This window comes from Saccopteryx leptura, chromosome 3 (assembly GCF_036850995.1).
Source record: "Saccopteryx leptura isolate mSacLep1 chromosome 3, mSacLep1_pri_phased_curated, whole genome shotgun sequence".
NCBI lineage: Eukaryota > Metazoa > Chordata > Mammalia > Chiroptera > Emballonuridae > Saccopteryx > Saccopteryx leptura.
Window position 1 is genome coordinate 359,826,529 of NC_089505.1, and position 20,982 is coordinate 359,847,510.

The 20,982-nt window shown below is 49.9% G+C and overlaps 1 pseudogene; it reads left to right on the top strand.

Annotated features, from left to right (window-relative positions):
* Positions 1-737: 737 nt before the first annotated feature.
* On the top strand, positions 738-2,724 carry LOC136398588 (claudin domain-containing protein 1-like; annotated as a pseudogene).
* The last annotated feature ends 18,258 nt before the right edge of the window (positions 2,725-20,982 follow it).

Genomic DNA, 20,982 nt, shown 5'->3' on the forward strand with positions numbered 1-20,982 from the left:
CTCTCAAACCCCAAAGCGCAGCCTCAGATCACACATTACAGGGTCTCCCTGCTCGCAGGAGCCCGGGTGAGGCTCAGCATGAGTCCTTGGGCATACAGCCGGCTAATACTTTGGACTTTATGGAGCTTTTTAATCTGAGGATTTCAAAATACTTTGCAAGCAATTAAGGTTACAACACCTCTTTGTGCTGTTGTTACATGCACCTAATGGAGAGAAATATGGGTCATGATTGGCTGGAATGACATGTGATGCCACAAATCCATAAATTTAATCTCTTGGAAGATTGGAATAAATCTAGGGCGATCACCACGACTTACATTTCAGGAGGCTGGGATGAAAGTGGTGAACATGGTCTAAAAAGCGGGTCACTTTCATTTTCCTATCTGTCCTCAATCTACTGGTTGTTAGAGTAAATTATGCAAGTATTATCTCAACCTTTTATTCACATTGTACTTCCTAGAAGTTTCCTTCCCCACTACCCTCACCTTTACGACAGTCGAGTGAAACAGGCAAGTCAAATATCATTTGCTCCATTGTATAGATGAGAAGATGGAGGCTGGAGTGTTTTCCAGTGGCCACTCAGGAGTAAACAGCTCAGAACTGGGGCATGAACTTGGGTCTTTGGACTTGCTGCCCGATGTTGTTTCTATCTCCGCACACCCCGACAGAGAGCCTTCTGGTAAGATTGATGTTGGGAGGGCCGAACAGGAGGATGGGTGAGCCGTCTGGGTGCCAGGATGGATAACTGGTCTGCTGTAGCGTTTGAAATCGCTCATGTGCTAGCCTCATCGCCACCATCGTCCCAGTAGGGCCTAAGCGCTACGTGGATCAGGCATCCCCCATTCGACTTCCCAGCACAGTGGGACATTTCTGCTTATCAGCAGGGCCGGCAGCCTCTTTGAGACTACTCTTGAGGTGGCTATGAGGATTCTACTTCTCAGTGCCGAGACCACCTGCCACTGGAGGAAAGACACGACTGACACACAAGTTAGTTGCAAGAATCATAGGCAGTTTATTACTCACAAATCCTTTGGGTGTGCCTGGGTACAGCTTAAGGGGGCCCCATCGGCCTGCTCCTCTCTGCTGTCCTTGGTCAGAGCGGCGTGGAGACAGTCTACATCAATGTTGGAGTCTGGGCGACTACCACAGCAGGGGGCCCCTCAGCTTTAGTACCTTTTCTGGCCAACGCCTTCTAACAGGTGTCAATCTACAGGATTATCACCTCAAACCATCTTTTTGGGAGTTTCTCAAAGGGAGCCCTTTTTATGTTAATCTACCGAAATGTCACATCAAGCCACTTTTCAGGTGTTCCTAGGGAAGCTTGTTTATATTAACCTCCAGTTATGACATCAAGCCGCTTCTTATCTATATATAACTTCACACACACACTAACTGGGCCCTGCACGAAAGGCAGAATCTGTTTATCATATCTGTACACACTAGATTAATTCCTATCCAGATGGCATAACTTTATTAATTTCTATAACTGCTTTTAATATTATATCCTAATCACTTCTACATATCTTCCCTGTTTTTCCATATTTCTATATATTTAATTACTATAACATTGTATTACTGCAACAACCATCCACACGGCAGCCTCAATCGGCATAGACCTCCTGTATGAATATCAAGGTCCAGTTCAAGGAAATTCCAGTGATTTGAACAAAAGCGTCTGGAACGACTTGGCTAGTGATGAGGCAGATTAAAAGACTTATAACGGTGCATTTTAAAATATATATATGGCCCTGGCCGGTTGGCTCAGCAGTAGAGCGTCGGCCTAGCGTGCGGAGGACCCGGGTTCGATTCCCGGCCAGGGCACACAGGAGAAGCGCCCATTTGCTTCTCCACCCCTCCGCCGCACTTTCCTCTCTGTCTCTCTCTTCCCCTCCCGCAGCCAAGGCTCCATTGGAGCAAAGATGGCCCGGGCGCTGGGGATGGCTCTGTGGCCTCTGCCCCAGGCGCTAGAGTGGCTCTGGTCGCAATATGGCGACGCCCAGGATGGGCAGAGCATCGCCCCCTGGTGGGCAGAGCGTCGCCCCAAGGTGGGCGTGCCGGGTGGATCCCGGTCGGGCGCATGCGGGAGTCTGTCTGACTGTCTCTCCCCGTTTCCAGCTTCAGAAAAATGAAAAAAAAAAAAAAAAAAAAAAAAATATATATATATATATATATATATAATGGCACAGCGGGGTTATGGAGAGTGTGAATCACTATACCCCCAAACATGTATTGGTATAACTGGGAAAGGGCAGAATCGATTGATGTGGTCACAAGATGCACGCGTTCCACGCTAAATGAGCAGCCGTTTGTGGAGAGATTGTTGACCCCGGAAACCGCAGTAGTGGGAACTGATCTCCTCTGGACCCACCTTTGGCGTTGCCAGCTCCTTTTACCCCTTGTTGGTCTCGGTTTGATGTACTTCGGGGCCTCAATGGGACTTTGTGCTTGTGTCTGCCGAAGCTCGTGTCCCACCGTGGCCGCAGACATTCTGCATCTCCTTGCAGGTCTGTGCCCCGGCGCTCAGCGAGGTGCTGTGTTGCTGGAATGGAACTACTTCACCAGAAGCGAGAGGCGCCTGAGAGCGTGTCCGGTGACTCTGGATGGTCCTTGTGTCTCAGCTTCCTTACAGCTCATGGCTTCTGCCCCAGCTTCTGGGCAGCTCATACCAATGGGAAAGAGCACACCTTAAAGAAGACGCATCGTGTGGCACGACTGGGAGGCTAGCTACTTTACAATTGCCATTTTTATCATTTTTTAAGAATCATATTTTCCCTTGTCTCTCCCCCCAGTTGTTATTTTTTTTATTTTGTTTTGTTTTATTTTAGAGAAGAGAGAGAAGCATCAACTCATTGCTACACCTAGTTGTGCATTGATTGCTTATCATATGTGCCATTTAAAAAAATTATTTATTGATTTTACAGAGAGAAGATATGGAGGGGGTGATGAAAAGTATTGACTCATAGTTGCTACACTTTAGTTGTTCATTGTTTGCTTGTTGTATCTGCCTTGACCGGGCAAGCCCAGGGTTTTGAACTGGTGACCTCAGCATTCCAGGTCAGCGCTCTATCCACTGTGCCACCACAGGTCAGGCCTCATATGTGCCTTGAATGGGGATTGAACTAGTGACCTCAGGCTCAAGCTGGTGGCCGTGGGCTCAAGCCAGTGACCTTGGGTTTCAAACTGATGACCTCGGAATTCTGGGTCGACACTCTATCCCCTGCTCTATCACCTGTCAGGCCCTAGTTGTCTTTAATTTAACTCTTTTTGAAGATACACAATTTTATCTTGAAAATCCATTTACTTTTTCACACAGTTATTTTTTTAATGGCACTACTATTTATATGCATTAGTCTGAGTGATTTCATATTTCAGACAAACTAATCTAGGGCCAGAGTCCAGACGGAGAGAAAAGGGTAGATACAACTTTGTGAACAATCACTGATAGTGGGAAATTGACCCATGGCAAGTTCTGCTGATGTCCGTTAGACTTTTCAGGAAAGTAATTGTATTCCCCTCAACTGGAAATTTTCTTTTTATTGGGAAACCTCGTCATTGTCCCTGGCAGCGTAGCTCAATTGCTTCTAGCATCGTCCCAATACGCCAAGGTTGTGGGTCCCATCTCCAGTCAGGGCACATGCAAGAATCAACCAATGAACGCATAAACAGGTGGAACAACAAATCAGTGTTTCTATTTCTTCCTTTCTCCTTCCTCTCTTCCTAAAATCAATTTAAAAAAACCAGCAACTTATGTTCACTTTGCTGTTTTAGACAGCCAGTCAATGAGAGGTATTAGTGCTATTTTCAAAGGCGTAAGCCATATAAAACAGGGAAATTATCTAAGACCCTTTATCTCAAAGGTTGGCATATAGCTTCATTGGGATGAAATATGGCAGCTGCTTATCTGCACTGGGAAGTCCTTCTGCTCTGTGACCTTGAATGAGCAGACCTGCCGCTCAGCTTCTCAGGTGTTCGTCTTCAAACAGGTGCGATGCTCTGATTGCTTTGGTTCCTTCAGCAGCCATTCTGTGAAAGCAGGAGGGGTCTGGGGTTTCCGTGAAGACAGGCCCGCGGATGGCCTTTGTCTGAGCGGCCATGGGAATGGCTTCGTGCTTCCTTTTGAAATGAGGTCCAGGCAGCATGATTGGGTTGCTGGTCTAACTTCGTTCTGGATGAGAAAAGCCATCATAGGAATGAAGATTTTGGAGTGTGACCTTGGCTGAGAAAAGGAGGGCACGTGTCTAGTTAATCATCCCCCTCCCCTCTAAAAGAAGAAAGAGAGGAAGAGAGAGAGAGAGAGGCAGGGTCTCCATGCCCACGCCTACGGTTTGCCCATGTCGGATTTTAGTGGATTCTTTAATGATCCCAGTTATAGTCAGCGACTTAGTGGATCCCAGAAGAGATAGGAGACGAGAAAGGCAGCCAAGTATTTCACCTCCATCCTACCAGATACGTCCCTTGTTATTTTCTAGCAACCCCGTGAGGTAGGGGATTCGTCCCCGTTTAGTAGCGGTGGATGCTGAGACCCAGAGGCTGACTAGCTTCGCCAATGTCACGCAGCTGGTGAGTAGGTGGGTAGGACTCCAACCTAGGCCTTTGTGACTCCAGATCTTTGCCCCTTCCAGTCCTGTGCTGTACACCTTGGGTCAGACGTGCTTGACCAGCAACACGCCGTCTTCTTTTTGGAGCAACCATTTTGCCGGGAGATCTTGAACCAAGAAGCGGATAACATGCTGGGTTGGTTGATTCAGTCTATGATTCCTACTAGCTGAGACTGATCAAAGGCATGCTCACGGTGTACTAAGGGCCATGCTAAGTGCTTCACGTGAATCAGCAAATGATTACTACAAAGCAGTGTTGGAATCATCCCCTTTTTTTTTTGGATGAGACTGAGGTTCAGAAAGGGTAAGGGATTTGCTTAAAGTCACACAGCACAGAATTCACTTGCTAGTTAACATACTCAGAGCCCTTCACCATGAAGGCTTACTACCCCTTTGTTTTTAGAACCGGGAGGGGGCTTTATAAACAATTTGGTCCTAAATGCAATGTGGTATCCTGGAACAGGAAAAGTGACATTAGTGGGAAATACGAGAGAAATTCAAATAAAGTATGGGATTTAATTAATAATCATGTTCTATTATTAGTATTAGTTGTGACGAATGTACCACGGAAGGTAAAATGGTGACACTGGAGGGAACTGAATGAGGGATATGTGGGAACCGTCTGTGCTATCGTCACAACCTTTCTGTGTATCTACAATTACTCCAAGACAAAAAGTTGACGACAGTGAAAGGTTTAGTCCACACCTGCCTCACTGTCAGCCAGGAGGACCCGAGGCCAAGGCCGAGGAGGTCACAGCCAAACAGTGGCCAGGCCACTCCTGACCCAGCACCCCCAGGCCTGCTCCCTGCAGCTCCGGCGTCCTGGGTGCTGGCTGCTGTGTTATGGGTGGCCTTCTGGAGTGTGTCTAGAGGGGAATGAGGTGAATGGGGGTGCTCCCAGGGCATGTGTCAGAGCCCTTTCTTGACCTAGGATGTGGCATTTTGAAAAACGAGTTAAGAGGTCTGACCTTTAGATCAGTGACTCTGTGAGTGTCTCTATCAGTTTCCGGCTCCGGTCATCGCTGTTGGTCAGCCACCTCCCGGTGAGTCCTTCTGGGGACAGTGCCATTCAGCCGTGAATTTGAGATCTATGCCTCATTAGCTGGAAGGAGGCGGAAGCAGGCCGAGGAAGGTATCCCTGCGAGGGGGCCTGGCCTCAGTTTGAAGGGGGAGGCATGCGGGGTGGGGGCAGGGCTCCAGTGCACGCCACACAGGTTTCTCATCAAGTTCTAGGTCAGGAAGAGGTTGCTGGTCTCTGGGAGGTGGAGAAGCGCCTCGTCTGCTCCCTGGGGTCTGCAGGACGGCTTCTCGCCTTTGTCTGTGCCTCAGTGGCCGGGAAGCAGGTAAGTCCACGCTCCCCAGGTTGCAGAGGGGGAGCCACACCTGAGAGAGGGCTCAGAACAGCCAGCCCCAGCAGCCGACGCTCATTTTGTATTTGCGGCTTTCTCTCCCCACAGCTGGAGTGAGTGAGAGGCGCTCTCCTGCTGGTCAGCATCTTCTCACTTCTTCACTGGGGATGTGCATTTGTGGTTGACATTTCACAGTCGGGGTTTCACCCTGAGCACACAGTATGTCTTAGACACTGCTGGATGGCCTGTGCCTACCATAAGGCCAGAAAAGAAATAATTAGAATAACAATGATGACGGGAACCCTCAGGTGTTGAGTATTTAGATTTTGCCCGACACTACATTAGAACTTTGCATGCACGATCTTTCCTTTTTAATCAAATTTATTGGGGCAACACTGGTTAACATAATTATCCAGGTTTCAGGTGGCCAATTCTACAACACATCTCTGTACTCCATATTGTGTGTTCACCCATAGTGTATCTTTCCATTCTTACGAGTCTGTAAGAAGATATTCTCATTTGTCCCATGTTACAGGTGAGTATATGAAAGCCCAGAGAGGTTAAGTAACTTGCTCAAGGCCACACAGCTAATAGGTAGGATCTGAACATGGGGAGTCTCACTCTGAAGAATTTGCTCTTACCATGTGAGCGACCTGCTGTCCATTTTGGCATGTATTCACCTTTTATACTTTATTACCACAACGAAAGTCCTAGCATGTCCGTATACCCTGACCTCTCTGTGGGGAAGGCACTTTATGTTGCCCCTTTGCGGAGCCGAGAGACCTGGTTTCAAATCCCAGCTCTGTAGCTAACAAGCTGTAGGACCCAGAGGAGTCAGGTGACGGCTCCCCCTCAGTTCAATGATAACTGAAAAAGGCAGTGAAACCACCTACCCTAGGGCTGCCATTGTGAGGGTCACGGGAAGTGACGCGTGCCCCAGGCCTCGCCCAAGGTGCCATGAGCACCATCAACATTCAGGCAAATTCTTTCGAGTGGAAAGGACCCAGGCTGTGAAGTCAGACGAACCCGAATTCAGAGCCCAGTCTTGGTCCTTACGTGCTCTGTGACCTTGGGCAAGATGCAGATCTGCCCGCTGATGTGTCCATCCATGAAATGGGTACAGAACGAGCAGAGTTTTGCAGGGCTGCAGAGCTGTGGGATTGCAGCGCTTGCCGAGCAGCGGGGCTGCGGGCAGGACCGGCGAGAAAACAGGCAAAGGGCCGGGTCTGAGCTGGCAGCGGGGTTAGTGTTCCTGTTGTCGTTGATGCACTTCCACCTCCGGCCGTAGTCTGCCCTGTCCTTCCCCTTCTTGCTTACAGGCTTGCTGAGGTGAGAGCCCACTGTTCTGGGGGACAGCTTAGGGGAGGGCCAGTGGCATTATTCAGCGGCAGTCAGCGTCCCATCACCTGCTTTGTGGGGGTTGTGGTGGGGGTTGGGGGGCTGCCGACCTTGATCTTAGCCAGTCCAGCTGAGCAACCAGCGGTCGGCATCTCAGGCCTTGTCCAGTTGGCTACCTCCTCCGATGTCTCAGAAACACCCTGTGGGGCAGGAGACTTGAAATCACCGTGTCTCCGATACCACTTGAGTCCCGAAGCAGAGGTCTCCCTGGGGTCCCACAAGGAGAGCAGGGATTTAGAAAACGAACCCACAGTTTCTGTGGAGGGGGCGGTAGCTTAGTTCCTGCCCGCGGGGTGACCGAGGAGGAGCCGGGAGTCACCAGGGCCAGGGCCGGGAAGACTGGCGCTAGTACTTACCAGCGAGGAAACTCACCCGCCTCTGCCTCAGTTGCCTTCTTTGTGAAATGGGGTTAGTAAGGACTCTCACCTCCTGAGATTGTGCAGTTTAAATAAATACCTGCAAAAACAGTTTGCACATGCATACCATGTGCAAAATGCTCCATAGATGCGGGCTACCAATAACTAGGGCCAACAATGGTCAAAAGCACTCAGTCCATTTAAAAAATGCTAAACCAACCCTGGCCAGTGACTCCGTGGATAGAGGATTGGCCCAGCATATAGACGTCCTGGGTTCAATTCCCAGTCAGGGCACACAGGAGAAGTACCAATTTGCTTCTCTCCCCCTCCCTCTTCCCTTTCTCTTCCTCTTCCCCTACCATAGCCAGTGGCTCAATTGGTTTGAGCTGAGGATAGCTCGGTTGGTCTGAGCGTGTCAGCCTCAGGTACTAAAAGTAGCTCGGTATCCGAGCACTGGCCCAAGATGCGGTTTCCAGGGGGATCCCAGTTGGGGCACATGTGAGAGTCTGCTTCACTATCTCCCTCCCACCCAAAAAAGAAAGCTAGACCATGTGTCTCACAAATGTGTGTGGCGAGGGGTCCTGCAGAGAAGTAGATTCTATTCACTGGGGCAGGAGGTAGGGCCTGAGAACCTGCACTTCCAACTGTTTCCTGGGCGATTAGATGCTGCTGGCCCCTCAACCACAATGAAAGCTGCATGGGGTTGAAACCCATTTCCAAACAGGGACCTGTTAAGTCTCAATTAAAATGAGCCCAATTCCTGAAAACAGACATATACATAGTGTTTAAATCTAGGAGAAGGGAGTCTAATATTATTGAGTAGCGGTTTGGCATAAGGTATGTTGAATGAATGACCTCTTGGCATCCTCTCAGCCACCCCACTGTCCAGATGAGGAACTGAGCCTCAGAGGGTAAGTGTTCAAGGTCACAAGGGTAGTAAAGGCAGGGACTGGGGTATGGACTTGGGTCTTCTTTTCTCCAATCCCTGCACCTTCCTCTGTACCTCCCAGGCACGGCAGGAGCCCGAGAACACAGCTCAGACGATCCAAACAAGCCACCTCCTGCCCCTGGACCTCAGTTTCCCTGTGGGCAAATTGAGTGGCCTGAGTACAGATGACCCGTAAGCTCCCTCTCCACCCTCCTGTCGGAAGAGTTTGTCGGCCACGTGCTCTCTACTCTTACTCAGCATTACCTTGGCTGCCTCCCCACTCCATTTCCTAATTTGGTGCTGACGTCCTGGTGGCAGACATATGAATGTCACCCTGTCAAGTTAGGAACACTAGCAGAACTGCTGGACACGGTCATCTTCCCAAAAGCAGACCGAGCGGTGTAGTGGTGACCAGAATAAACTCGGCACTCGGGCCAGAGAGAACATTCTTCCACTCCCCAGAGAGGAGCCTTTCAGCGTCCCTGCAGGTAGAGAAGGCCACTTGCGTCAACTTGGAGTCATGAGGGATCGGTGTCACCTGAAGCCCGGTCTTGGAGTCTTAACCCCACAGGGCCCGAGTGCTGAGGGGGTGGGTGTGAACCCACGAGGTGGAGAGGCAGGCAGGTGGGCTCCCCGTACGTCTTGGCCTTGCCGACCAGAGGCCCTGAGAACCAGGCAGGGTTTCAGAAGAGCGTATTGACCACAGCTGACATCTCTGGGTTCAAATTCCAGCTCTGCCACTTCTGAGAGTATGACTTAGGGCCGGTGATTTAATCTCCCTGGACCTCAGTGTTTACTTCTATACAAAGGGGCTCATGGTCGTAGTTGTCAGGTTATGGTTGCGGTGAGAATTAAATGAGACAATACACGGAAAGCCCTCAGGACAGTGCCTGGCACGTGGGGAGCACTGAATATACACGTCAGCCCTGCCGGTAAATGTGGAATCTGTCAGGGCAGGGACTTCTCTGGGTTGTTTATTGTTGGGTACCCAAAACAGTGTCTGGCACACGGTGAACACAGAGAGTTGTGCAATGACTGAATCAAGGAGCCTGGAGGGTGGTACTTTAGTTCACACTGTGTTCCAAGGAACCTCACGGTGCCTGGGGTCACCTCGTGGAGGGAGTGTGGGGAGAAACACTTGAGTCAGCATTATTCTAGTCCCTTCCCCGGCCTAGCGCCTCTCTGAGTTATATGCTAGGTATGTGGCTCTCTGGGTAAAGTTTTATTTGGAGGAAGATTTTTTTTTTTACAGTTTGGAGAATAGTTGGAAAATCATTAATATCCAGAATTTGGTTCCTGGACCCGAGATTGCCCTGGGTGAGGGGTGAGAGAGCTGCTTCCCTGACCTGTCTATGCCCTACTGAACCAGGTTGCGTTTTGAACCCATTTCGTTGGGGATTTCTATTCACGCTAACGTTTGATAAACACGTGGCTTGTCATTTTACAAGTGGGGAAACTGAGGCCTTGTTAGGTGAGGTGCCTGGCTCAGAGTCTCAAGGGGGATGTTGCAAAGGCAAAGGGTAAAGGTGTCCTCACACTGAGGGCAGTGCTCCTTCTCTGTTGTGGCTTCTGTGACTTGAAGCACAGGCAGCGAGCCCCTTTGAGAGGCCCCCACCAGGTTCTAAGAGGGGGTGATGGGGGGGAGGTGGGCTGGTCATCAATTCCTCAGCCTTCTGGCAAATTTCTGGTGCTTAGAGCTTTGTTTTTGCCCACGCCTGCCCCAAGGTAGGCACTCAGCAGGTTTCGGCTGAATGGAAAGAGTGAGTGAATGAAAGAATGACTTTCTGTGGAGAGGTATAAACAAACAACATACAATACAATAGCAGGTGGTCCTAAGCTCCATGAAGAAAATAAACGTAGGTAAGGGGTAGCCACCTTACACTTATTTTCTTCCAGAAGTTTTATAGTTATAGGTTTTACACTTACTTGGGTCAATGACCCATTTTGAGACTTTAACTTTTTTATATGATGTAAAATGAGAGTCAAGTTTTTTTTGTTTTTTTTTTCATTGACCAATTGTTCCAAGCTCTGCTTTACAGATAGCAAGACAGAAAGATGCATGGCTTTGCCCGCTGTTCTGTGTAGAACAGAATTTCTAGACCAGTGGGAGTGATGGCAGAGATGAGGCAAAGGTCCAGCTGTGGGGAAGCCCTGTGGGAGTAGGGGGGCTCCAAGGGACCCAGCAGGTGGCCCTCCTAGTGAAGCACCCCAAGGACCCCCACAGGGAAACCAGCGGCCGGAAAGCAGGGTGCAGGCCACCCGGGAGGTGCCTGGTGGGGTGTTTCTCTTGCTGTTCTCAGAGTTTTGTACTGGTCTTGCGTAAAGTGAAGATTAGGAAAGCATTAGGTAACGAGAGGGTGACCTGAGCGGATTACACAGCAGCCTGGCGCGGGGCCACGGAATGCGGCCTGCGGGGATTGCCGTGCCGAGCAAGTCAGACATCGCTGGAACCAGGACAGCGACGGCTTCCTCTCTCCCTCCTGCAGCCAGAAGGGAGATCCTGCCGGCTCGGCTGGCCTCGGGAGCCTCCATCGAGTCCCACGGCCCGTGAAGGTGGACAGAAGGCCGAGAGCCCGGGCACCTGTGTATCAGAACGCATTTTAAGGAGGGGCGTGTGGCTGAGGCTTTGCTCAGAGGAATGCTAGCAACAAATAAAAAATCATCCCAGCCCCACTGCCTCCTCGGCCCCCTCATGGCCAGCCCTCTCCCAGGACCACTTAGATATTTGATTGCCACTGTCCTCACCCAGGGACCTACCTCACAGAAAGCGGCTTCTTTCAAGAGCAATGCTGTCGTGGCTAAAATAGTGGGTGAGCATTTACTATGAGCTCACAAATTCGCTCATTCATAAGCCCTCAGACATGATCCCTGCCCTCTCGGGGTTCACACTCAGACTTTGGAAGATGTGACTTCACACGTGTTAAGGGTGAAAAGGACACTCACCTTCGCTGAGGCTCCTCTGGACCAGACCCTCTGTCAGGAGTCTCTGGACACTGTCATCTGACAGTGTTACATTCCCATAGCAACTCTGTGAGAGAGAGGTGGTCATCTTTGTTCTTAATGTGGACATTGGGGCTCAGAGAGGTTAAATAACTTACCCAAGGTTGCACAGCTAGGAAGTATCAGAGCCAAGGTGTGAACTCAGGGCTGTCAGACTCCAGAGCGAGGGGGCTTTCCCTAAGGATGTAGCTATGCTCCATACCAACAGCGCTGCTGGAGGCTGCGAGATGGGGGCAGCGAGCCACAGTGGCTCACAGAAGGACTGTGATGTCTGGTGAGGGGAGAACAGAAATAACTGTGAGGCTGAGACAGTGCAGACAGTGCCATGAGCCCCCAGGGTGTCTGGGCAGCATCTGTGGAGGTGGCACAGGAGCGCGGCCTTGCAGGACAGAGGCCCACATTTTGCAGATACCGGGGCTGGAGAAGCAGACCCGAGAGGCAGAGACAATGGTGGGAATCACAAAAGCACAGCCGGCATTTTATATGCCAAGCTGTGATGTGCTTTGTGAATATTAACTCCTTTAACCCATACATCAGCCCTAAGCGGTAGGTACTATTATCATCTTTATTTCACTGAGGCACAGAAAGGCTAAATAACTTGATTATGATGACACGGCTGGTGGATCAGAGAGCCAGGGGTCAAACCCAGGGGAGATATGTTTGTGAGGGAGGCAGCAGAGTGGAGGGTCAAGTGGAAAAGGAAGGCTGGGGCTAGCTCAGCGTGTGCCAGGCTGAGGAGTCTGTGTGCCAGGCCTGGGGGGCTCGTGAGCTCTGGGAGGCTTTGGGTAAGAAGTGATGTCAGCCGACCTGTGTTTGGGCAGGTGACTGTGGTGCAGGAACTGTGGGTGAAGGAGGCAGGCGGGTGCAGAGATGGAGCTGGTAACAGCGAGAAGCCACATGCCGTTGAAGGACAAGCTCTGGGCTCTGTTCCCAAGCCCTGGCACGTCCTCTTCCTGCCTGAGTGCCCTTGCACAGGTCACTTCGCTTTGTCTGTGCCTGTGTTTGCAAGGGTGGCACAATGTACACACCAGGAAACGTACGAGCTTAAGCGCTTTCAGGTGCACAGCTCAGTGGCATTAGCACTTTCACATTGTTGTACAAACACCACCACCCACCTCCAGGACACTTTTTTTTCCATCTTTTCAACCTGAAACGGTCCCCATTAAACACGAACTTCCCATGGCCCCTGCCCCTAGCCCCTGGCAACCATCACCCTCTGTTCATCGGGACGAGTTTGCTCCAGGGACCTCACCTAAGTGGGATCACGCAGTACTGTATTCCTCCTTTAGTGACTAGTTGATTGCACTTAGCATAATGACTTCAAGGTTCATCTACGTGGTAGCATCTGTCAGAATTTCCCTCTTTCCTAAGACTGAATAGATGTTTCTGTTAGACGTATACACACATTTTGTGTGTCCATTCATCCAGTGAGGGACCCTTGGGTGGCTTCTACACTTGGGCCATTGTGAACAGCACTGTTATGGACATCGGTGTAGAAACATCACGTCCCTGCTTTAATCTCTTTTGGGTCAATACCTAGAGTGGAATTGCTGGGTCACATGGCAGTTCCATGTGTGATTTTTCTGAGGAACCACCATTCTGTTTTCCACAGTGGCCGCGCCATCTTCTATTTCCAGTAGAGATGAGAAGGCTTTCGGCTGCCCTGGCGGCCTTGTTCTCCCTCTGTGGCAGCACAGGGTTCACAGCCATGTCTTTCTTTAAAAATGTATTTATTGATTTCAGAGAAGAAGGTAGAGAGAGAGAGAGAGAAATATTGATTTGTTGTTCCACTTATTCATGCATTCATTGGCTGATTCTTTTATGTGCCTTGACTGGGGATCGAACCCTTGGCAAATGGGGATGACACTCTCTAACCAGCCGAACTACCCAGCCAGGCCACAAGCACGTTTTGAAGGCCAACTGAAACAATGCTTGTAAAGCATTTGGTGAATTATTATTCTTGTGCCCATGTACAAAAGGGGCGTGGCTCACTGGGGCAGCTGGCACCTGCGGGAGTTTCCTCACCTGCTCTCTGGTGACCTGCAGGGGCACTGCTTTGCCTTCTTTAGGAGGGGGGGGGGGCTTCCCACCACGGAGCACAGGAAACCTAGATGCTTCAGGCCAAATTGAAGAACACACAGTCTTGCTTAATTCACCAGACCTTGAGGGCACAATGCCAGGCACGGGGGTGTGGTTGTGACTAACGCCCATCCCTGCCTTCCAGAGGCTGTCAGTTTAGTGGCAGATGTAGCCCAGTCGTGATAGAATATTACCATCCTCCTTTTAAGCATATTGCCCGTCACTACCCTTGTGGTCAGTTCATTTGTGTAGAACAATGAAATATAAGAATGAATACGTGTTACTTTTGGGTCAGAGCCTTAACAGCCAACACTGTGTTTGACATATTTTGTCTTTTCCCTCTCTTACAACAACCAAAAGTGTTCCTGGAACACTTTGCGTTGTCCAACTGGTTCCAGAGTGAAGATAATGCTAAATAGAGGGGCAGCCAATCTGTGCTGGATGCGTAGAGTGAGAAAGAAACTTTTCTGTTGAATACCACTGAAAATTGGGGGATGTTTGTTACTGCAGCATTACCTAGCCCTTACTGACTAATACAGTTCACCATAACAGTAAGGAAAGTGCCAGGGGAAAAAATGAACAGTGTTCCACAGGAACACAGAAGAGGAGAGGAGGGAACAAGGATTAACTCTGTGGAGAGAGGTCTCTGATGGTTTCCACTTGAAGTCTTGTGCTCATTTACTCCTTCCAATAACTCTGTAAGGTAGGATTTACTATCCCCATTTTTTAGGTAAGGAACTTTCAGCTCAGAGATGTTAAATTTCCTGGTTGTGATTAGAATTGGCATTCAGATTTTGGTTCCCCTGACACCCACACCCTGATCTTGAGAAATTAATAAGAGTGAACACTTCTGTCGAACTTATTTATTATTATTATTATTATTTTTTTTTTTTACACCTGACTTTATTCTTCCCCACCCCCTCCCTCAAACCAACAATATTGCCATTTCTGGATCTCAATCAATCAATCAATCAATCACTCTTTCTAATAGAAATAAACGGACTCAGAAGGAGCCAGAAAGCTGGTACACCCCCCTGCCTCTTCCCCATACCTCTTTCTGCTCCAGTTTTCTTTTCTTCCCAAACAAATCTTCTTGGGCTCAGAAGGTAGGGATGTCATTCTGTTCCTAAGAGTCGTCCCAACCAGGGTGCACCCCCCCCTACTCTCTCATGTGTTTGTTAAACTCCAGGAGCTGTGCTTGCAATGAGAAGATGACTGAGCACGTTTGCTGCTCCAAGGAGCCGAGGTCTAGAAGGAGAGACCCACAATGAAAGAAAGCTGTCACTCGTCACAGGTCTTTCAAGGGGAGGTCATTCTTTTGAGTTTGTATGAAGCTTGCCAGCCAAACAGAATGGGCAGTAGGGTGCCAATCAAATGAGCATAGTAACAAGTGGGACCCACCTGTCTGGGGCCAGTGGCAGCAGCATTTAGCAAGGAAGGTCTTTTTTTCAGACACCATCTGCCTTCCGGTGAGTGAGAGGTCTTCTCCCCTCCCTCGCTGTGTGCTGGCAAACTGTCTGCTTTGCCCCCAGGCTGGCCCCGGGAGGTGACCCGCTTAGCCAGAGGCCGTGCCCTGTTGTGCTGACCCCCAATCCTTAAATCCCTGGCTCTTTTTACACAAGGTTTATGCCACACCAACCCCTAGGAGAGGGCAGGAGGGTGCTTTTTGCAAAGGGCTCTGAATCTCCAGCCAGAAAGTCTGGGTTCACTTTAAGATGAACGGAAGTCACCTATACTTGGGGGGAAGTATACAAAAAGCCAGCTTTTATGCTAAATGCCTCATGTGTAGTGTCTCATCTCATCCTCCAGATAGAATGAGATAATAATCATATGAATGAGAGTTGCTAATTATTGAGCATTTATTACATGCCACGGCTGTTTAAAGAGTGCGATGAGGATTACCTCACTGAATTTTCACAATAACCCCTCTTAGTACATACGGCTTGAGCATGGGGCTTGCGCAGTTTTGACCTCCGCAACCACCCACCATGTAGCTTCAGATATGGACCACCCCCCCAGCAAGTTCTCTCAGGCCCCTCTCTTAATGACTCCCCCCCAAAGTAACTACTCTTAGCACTGTGGGTAAGTTTGGCTCATTAAAAAGATTAATAATTTCTATGCAGGTGGACTTCACATAACAAAATTAACCATTTTTAAAAACGTTTATCTTATTGATTGTAGAGAGAGGAAGGGAGAGAGCAGGAGAGAGCCAGGAACATGTGTTCCTGTATGTGTCCTGACCCGGGGTCAAAGCAGCAATCTCTGCTCATGGGGAGGATGCTCAACCAACCGAGCTATCCAGCCAGGGCCAGAATTGACCATTTTAATGTGAACAATCCAGTGGTTTACTACATTCATAGTATTGTACAAGCATCTCCCCAATCTAGTTTCAGAACATTTTCATCACCCCCAAAGGAACCCCATGCTAACTGAGCAGTTGGCCGTTCAGAGAAATGAGTCAGGCAGCGTGTGTCCTTCTGGGTCTGATCTCTTTCTTTCTCCCGACAGACATTGGCGAGAGTTAGCCGTGTGGTATGTCCAGCGGATACCAACATCATCCCCATTTCACAGATGCAGAAACTGAGGCACAGACTGATTAAACAAGCTGCTCGTGATCAGTCACCTGGTGAGTGGCTGAGCAGTGAACCTGGCAGTGAGGTCCTGGAACCCTGTTCCCGGAGAGGGTGCCACACTGCAGAGGAGGGAATGGGCTGCAGTGAGTGAGGTGACGAGCGGAAGTTAGCCAGCCAGGACTTCGGCGAGACTCCTGCCTGCAAAGCCCAAGCTGTTTACCACCATGCCATCCTCCCCTTGATTAGATGTGGGACTTGAGGCCTTTCTGAGCCTCAGTTTCCCAGTCTCAGTAAAGCCTTCTGTGGGAGGCTTGGTCGAGAGCCCTCGTAAACCTTGGGGTGCCGTGCGAACACTGTCATTAAGATTCAGTGGACTCGATGAGGACATGGTTCTTTGGGACTGTGGCAGGGGCTGGACAGGCCCTTGAAGAGAGCTGTCACTGCTTGTGAGTGGGGGTGGGGGTCAGAGCCAGGGGCGCCAGCTGCTCTCCTCTCTGAGTGTTCATAGAGTGTTCGTACTTCCTGTGCTTAGCTCCGTCCAGAGGTCACCAGGTCAAACACCTGCAATCGGGGGTCTCTGCATTTGAGGAAGTTCATCTTCTGAAATACCCCTCCCAGGCTGGTGGCCTAGGACATGCATCCTCTGGGCAGGCCCTGCTGGCGTCCCAGAGGATGGCTCTGGGATCATTTATGAAATTGGTTAGCTGCTGGTCCAGATATCAGACTAGGAGGGAAAAAGAAAGTCGAGTGACCGGACATGGGACAGGTGAGCTCTCTGGGGGGAGGGTGCTGTGCTGAATGAGTCCTTGTGTTTACCCAGGGCCCGAAAGCCTGCATATTACCCTCCCCCACAGAGTTGACATTAGGGTTCCTATCCTATGACTGAGTGTAAAACAATGTCATACCACGACACGTCATCCTCCTGAATGACACCCATTACCTCTGTCTCAGTCCCATGGCCTTTTGCTGTGTCCCCTGGGAAGAAGTGAACTTGGGGTGTGGCCTCCTCCTAGTCCTGCTCGAGTCTCCCTTCAGGCCCAGCGTCCTCCACTCTAGTCTTGTTGAAATTCCAGCGCTTCCCTCTCCAGATGCTTTCTAAGGGGCAACGTGAAAAGAATGTTCCAGAATGCTCTGCTGACCCAGGGATGGTCCGCCAGGGCCGTTTCCTGGATTACGGCCTCTTCCCCCATCAGCAAATCGTGTGAAACTGACTCCTGTCAGCTGTAAACCCTGATGTGGGAAAAAGAGCTGACATTCAGGGCTCGTTTTCATAAAGCTGACATTTCTCATGAATAGCAAATTCCTGAGTGTGGGCAGTGGACCAAGACCAGGAATTCTCATTAGCCGGCAAGAATCAGGCATGACTCTGGCGGCGGAAGGCAGCTGGGAGGGGAGGTCATCCGTGTGGGCAGGGACGCCACAGTTGATAACTGAGCACAGTCCGCCGAGCGGTTGCTAACATACTAATGTGCTCTGTATGGGCTAGGAGTCCCCTTCACTCCCCCAACAGTTCCCACCCTCCTTCCCGAACCCAGCAGCCAGAGGGTTCGTGCTGACCTGGCAAAGCCTTCCAGACAAGGTCCAGCTGGGGCCTGACCCCCCAGGATGGGTCCGTGGCAAGGTGGTGGGTAAATAAATTACATGCCACTCCTGGCTGGGAGGCGACAGGTCCTTGCTCAGGCAGAGACCTGGGAGCAGGCCGCCCCCTTCTTCCTGTTTCCTCAGAATTCGACCTCTGATCCCGCTCTGTGGATTTGAAGGACATCTAGGAAATGAGTTAAACCGATCATTTCCCACCCCACCCCTCTCCCGTCCACGCTCGGAACAGTCAGTGTTAGCTGGTTTTGTTCCCCTCTGCCCTCATCTCTGCAGCATTTCCTGGTTTTCCCAAACAGAATTAGTCACTTCCTTCTCTGTGTTCCCATAAACTTAGAAGCCATCGTGTCTCTGTGATCGTTTTTTTTTTTTTTTAAATGAACACTGAGATCTTTCCCTGATGGACATATGAAAGCTTGTGACTGTTGCTTTTTCTTTTTATCACATTGGCTTCTGGGAAGCTTGGAGCCCAAGATCAAGTGACTGATGTGCGTTTTGTGAGTTAACTTTCTCCCTGGCTTTATCTTCCCTTAACCTTTCTCCCCTCCATTTCTTTACTTTGGTATATATCTGTAGTACATTCATCTTTGTATCCCACGTCAAATGAAAATATTTCTTTTTGCAGTATTCAACTTCAATGAGGCCTAATTTACATAAATACAATGCATCCATTTTAAGCACAGTTGATGAGTTTGACGTGTAACCACCATCATAATAGCGACATGGATCACATGTCTATGACCCCAAAGTTCCCTTGTCCCCTTCTCTCCTCCATTTGCCATCCCACCCTTGCCCCAGTTACCAATGATCTGCTTTCAGCCACAGCAAATTAGGTTCGCCTTTTTTCCTGGACTTTCATATGAACGGAACCCCCGTAGTATGATAGTGGTGATCACTGTATAGTGGTCTTTGTGTCTGGCTTTGTTCACTTGGCATAATGCTTTTGAGATCACCCATGTTTTTGTGTATACAAGCAATGCTTCCTCACTATTGCTTAGTAGTGTGCCACTGTGTGGCTATATCACAGTTTGTTTCTTTATTCCCCTGTTGATGGACACATGGACTATTTTTATGTCTGGACTACTATGAATAAAGCTGGTCTCAATATTTTATGTATAGATTTGAGTGTACAAAAAGAAAAGACAGCTGATATATTCATTGGGGTTCTCCAGAGAAATAGAACCAATAGGATTCATTCATTCATTCATTCATTCATTATAAAGCATCGGCTGATGTGATTATGGAGGCTGACAAGTTCCAACACCCAGGAGTACTGATGGGGCAGCTCCCTGTCCAAAGGCCGGCGGGCTCAAGACCCAGGAAGAGCTCCTGTTTGAGTTTGAGTCTGAACAATGTTGCTGTCCCAGATTGAAGGCGGTCAGGCAGGAAGAATTCCCTCTTATTGGGGAGGGGGCAGTCAGACTTTTTGTTCTACTCGGACTTTCAACTAATTAGATGAGACCCACCCACACTAAGGAGAACAATCTCCTTTGCTCAGTCTACTGATTTAAATGTCCATCTTATCCAAAAACATCCCCACAGAAACAACCAGAATGACATTTGACCAAATAACTGTGGCCCAATCAAGCTGACGAATAATAGAATTAACCATCACATCTGGTATCAGTCTCTACACAAATAAGAATATAATCTAATTTGATGAGTTTGGCTTCGGGGCTTGCCTTCCTTACTGAGCATGCCTTTTTATCAATTAGGAATGCATTCATTTGTAGGGAATAGAAAATCCAATACCAATAGCTGAAGCAAATAGATGTTTCTGCTACTCACATGGCAAGCAGCGCACTGGTTCAGCTTCCCAGCGGCACCGCCAGAGACCTGAGCTCTCTCTCTTTCTCATCTTCCACGTCCTGGTGCAGGGGCCTCATGATTGCAGGATGCACGGTCACCATCTCCAGGTCTCAGGCCACAACTGAAGCTAGGGAGAGAGGCACAGGGAACCGAAAGGACTGAGGGAGACAGCTAAGTCTGTTCCTTTTTATCCATAAAGCTGAATCTTCCCAGAAACCACAGCTGGTTGATTTCTCCTTCTATCTCATCGGCCGGAACTGGGTCATGTTACCCTCCTTGTGTTGTTAGGAAACTGGGGAGTAGGATTGTTGCATCTGGTTTAGTCCAGTCGAGGGCATGTTGTTACCCCAAGTGAAATCAGAGTGCTGCAGCAAAGGAGAGTGTGGAGTGGGTGCTGGGCAGTAGCTACCCCCACATCTGCTGCTCACGCAACTCATTGTTAAAGCCTTAGCATGGTGCTTAGCACACAGGGGTGCTTAAGAATGTGTGTTTGGTTGGGCTGATTTCAGAGCTCCCCAGGTGAAGAGACAGAGTGAGACCATGAATCAGAGAAATAGGGGTCTCTGTCCCAGCCCCACCACTCCTGGCTGTATGATCTTGACAAGTCACTGAACTTCTCAGAAACTCAGTTTCCCAATTCTGCAAACTGGAACCAATTCTCCCCACACTAGGGTAATGTCAGGGAAGCACTTGCAAGGACTGAGACAGATATCAGCGAAAACCACTATTGCCATGAACCCCGAAAAGATCGAGCTCTTCTCTCAAATCTCGACTTCTCTGCTCCTCCTCCGTCTCTGCTAGCCAGCGGGTTCCCCAGGTGCCAGGGCAGAATTGCGAGTGTCCACCCTCCTGACTGCTCCTCGTCCTCACTTCCTCCTGGGCCCGGCAGCCAGATGCTGTGAGTCTCCACCCCCCCCCCCGCCCCCGCCCCCCCCCGCGCCCCCCCCGCCCCCGCCCCCCCCCCAGCGCCCCCCCCGCCCCCGCCCCCCCCCCCAGCGCCCCCCCCCCCCCCGCCCCCGCCCCCGCCGAGCCGGGAGCTTCAGGTGGAATCCCGCCTCCCGGCCTTCCGCGTCTATACCGCTCCTGTCTGGGCCGGCACTGTGTCACGGGGTTACCAGGGCTGTTTACTTCCCTGACCTTGCTCTCGGTCAGTCATGGGTCAAAGTTGGGCAAGTTCATCCCACGGCCCCCTGGGAAGGGTTTCACTGAGCTGTAGCCTAGACATTTTCTTCTGCACGTTGTCCCAACAAGACCCCTGGCTTCTCTTTGTCACTCTCCACCCTCATTCTCCCTTCC